Genomic DNA, 5,775 nt, shown 5'->3' with positions numbered 1-5,775 from the left:
AACTTTTGCCATTGCACCAAGCAATGACTCCTACTTGGAAGACGTGCATATGTTGAATTAGAAAACATTATCACTTCCCACTAGCTAGTTTTGGAGAGACTTTATTGTGGTTGTTGGATTTTTGATGTGCTATGCTGAATTAAAAGAGAATAATGATAAAACTTAGCGGGGTAAATTTTGCTTCCATGTTATAATGGTTGTTCATATTTCTTAGCCGGGTATTTTCATTTCTTATTTATTGTTGGAAAGGCCCACTACTCTCTCTCTCTCTTAAGGAGCCTTCATTCCAATATTATTTATCTTCTCACAAGAAAATTAATTTTACTATATTCTCTTTTATTTGCTTGTTTATGTGCAAGAACCATAAACCTTGTATGGGCAATAATGCAAGTGTAACCCATTGTCTACATTTGTGTTTGACGTATCAATTGGACCAATTCATCATCCATGTATGAGCAACTATATATATATATATATATATATATATATATATATATATATATATATATATATATATATATATATATATATATATATATATATATTTTTTTTTTTATTTTTTTATTTTTGGGGGGGGGGGGGGGGGGGTTAAATAATTATGGTTTCTATACACATTAGCCACTGGGCTATCTGCCTTCTGCCTTCATTTTGATAGATGTCTGAAGTATCGTTAGGAGAACAAGAGAAAAATAACCTAGACTTAGAATGATACACAAGGTTAAGGGGACATCATAGTTCATATGCATTCGCAAAACTCCTCTCTACAATTGGAATTTCCTAACAGTGCTCTCTGTGTGTGAAAAGGGACCATGTTATAACCAACAGTAGGTTCTCTAGCATTTTTTGGGATGTTATAGAGTCTAGGTACGTCGAGTTAACTTGCAAGGGGATGATCGCATGATATATTGGATAGTGGTTGTGCCTGCAGGATATGTGGATTGTGTCATTGTTATATGTCGGTCACATGATTAGCATGCCAAATGTGTATGGTTCGCATTCAGCCCTGCAACAGCCTAATGGATTGCACTGATAATGTGTGGGGTATTGGGTTCTTCCTGCATAATGTGTTGATTGCATCAATGGTATATTAAACTAAGGTTCGCCGTACCGGCCAAACCAGATGGTATGCCTCATACCATACCAGTTTGGTGTCAATATTCGATATGAAAAGCTTCATACTATTTGTACTGACACAGTGATAGTGTGACACTGGTACGGGGTCCAATACCAAAACGGCAAACTTTAGATTAAACTACTATCAAATTGTTCATGTCATTAGCACACCCAAATTTTCAAGATGCACGCGCAGTCTTGTACAATGCTGCACCAGTAAGCAAACAAATGGTATGGATGGGACCATGAGTTGCACCTGCTAGCAAAGGATTGTCGACCATGTGATGTGCTAGCCTAGGGTCGCAGTGACTCGCATGTTGCATTGCCCAGTTATCCCAGCTTAGGGCAGATATATTATAATTCCTCGTATACATACATCCATGTGAGTCAGAGTACAAAAGATCAAAAAGATCTCAGCTTTACATTCCATCTGTGCTTTCCATGCATCTCATAGGACTGCATTAAATAAGTAAACAGGAAATCCATGTATCTCTTGCCTTTTTTCTCTCAGAGGAGTGGAATTTTCATCTTTTTCTTCCTGTAACTTTGTTTTTTTGTAATATAGTAAATGGATAGCTGAGTTTAAAATTGTTTATTCATGTTGTAAAAATAACTAGTTAACATTGCCACAATTAAGAATCTGACCAGTCTTCAACTTGATATGAAGTTACATATGAATTATTTCATGTGTAAGGTTGTAACAATCTCTGCAAGCTTGATTCTAAAAGTTGATGTGCCAACTACTGCTGTGTTTCTATATAGTCCTAATTACTGTTATATCTATGCTAGCTGCTAACTTTGTTGCAATAATTCAATCTGCATGTTGATCAGCACCGATAATGCCTGAGTTGCAATGATATGGGTGAAGAAATGATTAGAACTACCATTTGGTTCAGTGATGGGGACATCAAAGCCGTTCGTCCAGACGATTGCGCCATCAGACGCTCGCATTCACGCCGGAGATTGACTTTATTGTGGCAGGGAGATAATCATGAGCCACCAGATTGAGTCAGATCCAGATTGGATCCATTTGAGTCTGAATCACTTTTATTTTATTGCATTATTTGCTTTTGTTTTAATCAAGTCAATTTGGTCAGTTGTTTTGTTATTAATCAAGTCAATTGAATCAAATAATTAGATCGAGTGATTGGATCGATTTTGGTATGTAATTAATCGATTGACTTAGTCAACTAATTGAGGGTCCAATTTTGGTATGTCGTCAATTGATTAACTTGACTTGGTCATGATGTAAGGTCTATATAAAGGCCAGCCCTCTCATGTATGAGGGAGTTCAATGATTGAATAGAAAATTCTAGCCTCCTTTCTGCTCTTCTTCTTCCTTCTCCTCTTCTCTTCTTCTTGTGTCTCTATAACCTCTTTTTCCTAAATCTCTATAAACTCTTCTTCCTCCTCTTTTCCTTCTTCTTCCTTTTTCTCTCTTCTCCCTGCAGTGGTCTGCCATCAGTTTGGTATCAAAGTCTCGGCTTTACTTCTGGTGCCAAAGCCCCGAGATCTTGTTTCTGGACGGACCACCCCCAGTTTTTTTTCCACATCTGCTGCTGCTGCCGCTGCTTGAATCCACCGCCGCCCTTGCCTTCACCTCGCTGCATAGCCACACCCTACCGTCTTTGCCTCACAACGCCGCCGCCACCCCTTGGTTCACCGCTGCCTCTGTCTCCTTTTCCTATCCCCTCTCTCTCGGTTCTCGCACAAAAAGGGAAGCAAAAAGAAATCCCGTCGCTGGGTACCCCCACAGCAGCTCGGGAGAAAAATAAACTGTGCCCCTTCGTCGTTTTCCCCTCTAGCCATCGCCGCGCACGCGCCAGCCACTGCCTCCACCTTCCAGCACCGCCAGTTCGCCATCGGAAACCCCTGCGCCTCTACGGAAGCCCTCGGCCGCATCCTGCTGCCACCGTCCATGGCCGGATCTAGGAGAAGAACGTCGCCGCTCCACTCGACGCCGTCCCAACACTCTCCCCACTGGCGCAACCTCTTCCCTCTGCAACCATCACCGCGAAATCAGGGGTGATCCATCGGGTTCGTCGGAGGTTGAAGACGGACAGCTTAATGGGTAAGATCCAAACCCGTTAACCCACCATCCTCAGTCCGAATTCGCTTCAAAAAAAAAGGAAGCTTAGCACATGACCGCACGTGCGTGCAAAAAAAAAAACACTACCTGTCATCTTCCTCGATCGGACGCCCCTCGCCACGTCTTTGCCGAGCTGCGCCGCCGCGCCCGCCATAGTGCGCCACCTCCTTCCCATGGTCAACCGCGGACGATCAAAGCCGATCGCCACTAAGCCCCGACAACGCCCTCCCCGCTGAGCCGCACCGCCTGCGCATGCCTCATCCGCCGTCGCCACCCAAGCACCACTCCGCCACGTCTTCCGACCGCCTCACCGCCTCCGCCGTGCTGCCAAAGCCTCGGTCGTGCCGTCGCTCCCCTCCGCGACTGCCCTTGCCGACACCCCGGTCAACGCCGCTGCTCGCCGTGCTCCACCTCTTCTTCCTCACCGCTACCCGCCACTCCTTCGGCCGAGCAACACCACCCCGCATCCACCCCTCAATCGCCATAGTAACCCCTCCGAGGGCCACCTCCGAGCCCTCCCACAAGCCACTGCCCCTTTCCGCCTCCCCTCCCTTCCCCTCAGCTCGGTCGTAACTCATCCCGAGCCATCCCCTCTCCCCAACTCCACCGACCGAGACCCCTGCCTCTGCACCTTCCCATCTCCCCCTCATTTACCTTCCCCTCCATCCCCCTCCCAAAGCATAGCTCCCCAGGGTTTCGGTTGAAACCCTTTCACTGCCCCCTTCCATCCACCATTGGCCTCACAAGCCCCATCAGCCGAGCCGGGCCCCTTAGGGCCCAAAAGACCGCAACTCACTCCCGCGCCCAGTCCACAGGCCCACGCCCGCGCTCGATCCAAGGCCCACTGCGTCACCTGCAGCCCAGCCAACTATACGGCCCGCCCACTGTTTCACAGGCCTCCTCTTCATTTACAGGCCTGCCAGCCACACCACACAGCACACCTCGTAGTTGGCAGGTCCCTCAGGCCCACAAGCTGCTTCAACCAGCCAATTCGCACCTTCGACAAGCCTACTTGCTGCGTTGTATCCCTGATTGTTGTCCCAGCCTAAGAGCGAACGAATATGATCAACTGCTCTACGACAGGTAATAAGATTTCTACTTTTTCTGGCTTGTTCATTTAATTATGTTTTAGTTCTCTTACATGATAGTCCTATTCTTGCAAACTTATATTGTTGTTAAAATTCAGAACATTGAATCTTTCACTTCCGAACCCGTCCTATTATCCATTAAATCTTGATATTAAATTAGTACACCGTAGTAACAGGACATTTCTCAACATTCTTCGATCAAATTACTCTAGAATTAGAACCGCTGTACTACGTGATTGTAACCTAATTTCTTAAACTGATTAACCACATACTTTAACTCCGAAATAACTAAAGTAAAAATTAGCAACATTTAAATTTTAAGTTACTTTGTGAAAACTTGCTGATCTCTGAAATCATAGTAGTTTGTATTAGATTGTCCTGCATCATATTTACTAGGATTTTATTAGTGACATTGCACGTCATTATCTAGTATTATCATTGCATGCCAACCCGTAATGGTAGGAAGTACCATTTCAATCAATCTAGAACCTTCGTAACTGCCATAGATTCTGACATTTTGAGGTCTCTCATGGAACAGAACTAGTCCATACATAGGATAAGCAGCTATTCTAAAAGATAGTCTTGTTTCATGTAGTAGAAAGATATTAAATAGCTGTTGCAGCATCTTTTATCAACTGTACTCCCTCTATTGAACAGGAGGAAAGACTCGGCAGAGAATCCACTGGTCTGATATGGAAAATTTGATATGATATTCTGTCATGCTTTCTGTTGAGGAACATAAGCTAAAATGCAGGTCTCTGTTTATTTATTTGTTTTATTTTATTCTTTTGAATAGCCTTTGTCTATCACTAATAAGATGCCGTAAAGCACAAGGTTCTTGATGCATGACAAATCTTTGATGCTTCATATCAAAATCAGAAATGTTATTGGAAGCCCGCAACCAGAACTTACCAAGATACATCACATTTTCCTAGTTATGAGTGGCACAAATTGTAACAATTGAGTAGCTCTGGTTAAGCTCTTAAGAACTGCAAAATAAATAATAATATTTGATTTCCTATTTGATTTCACTGACTGCTCCATATTTAGAAAGCCATAAATGTTACATTTTTATATTTCGGCACGCACGCACACACATTTTTAAGTGCATGCACCGAGCACATTTCTTTTAGAATTATTACCTTTTGAAATTCTTTGTATTGCATGGTTACCACGCCTTCAAACAGTGAAATAAAAGTTTTCCTTCAAAGATTTTGTACTTCTATCATTGCCCTCATCATGGTCCTTAGCACAACAGAACCAATTCTGTAATTTAAAATGTATTTTCATGTAAAACATAAAATTTAATACTTCTCCAATGAAGTATCTCCGATACCATGATGCATGCTTACTGTACTGCAGCAAGAAACCTTCCTAGCTCCACTCCGCCAAGTGAGTTTGGTTCACCCACTCAATTGTCTGTCTTCATGGTGCAACAAATCTATCTAAAGCATTGTTATTGTATATGCTTAAAGATCTTCCTAG

This window comes from Phoenix dactylifera, chromosome 5 (assembly GCF_051530095.1).
Source record: "Phoenix dactylifera cultivar Ajwa chromosome 5, Ajwa_hap1_PhDact_Kaust_v1.1, whole genome shotgun sequence".
NCBI lineage: Eukaryota > Viridiplantae > Streptophyta > Magnoliopsida > Arecales > Arecaceae > Phoenix > Phoenix dactylifera.
This window is presented reverse-complemented; position numbering follows the sequence as displayed.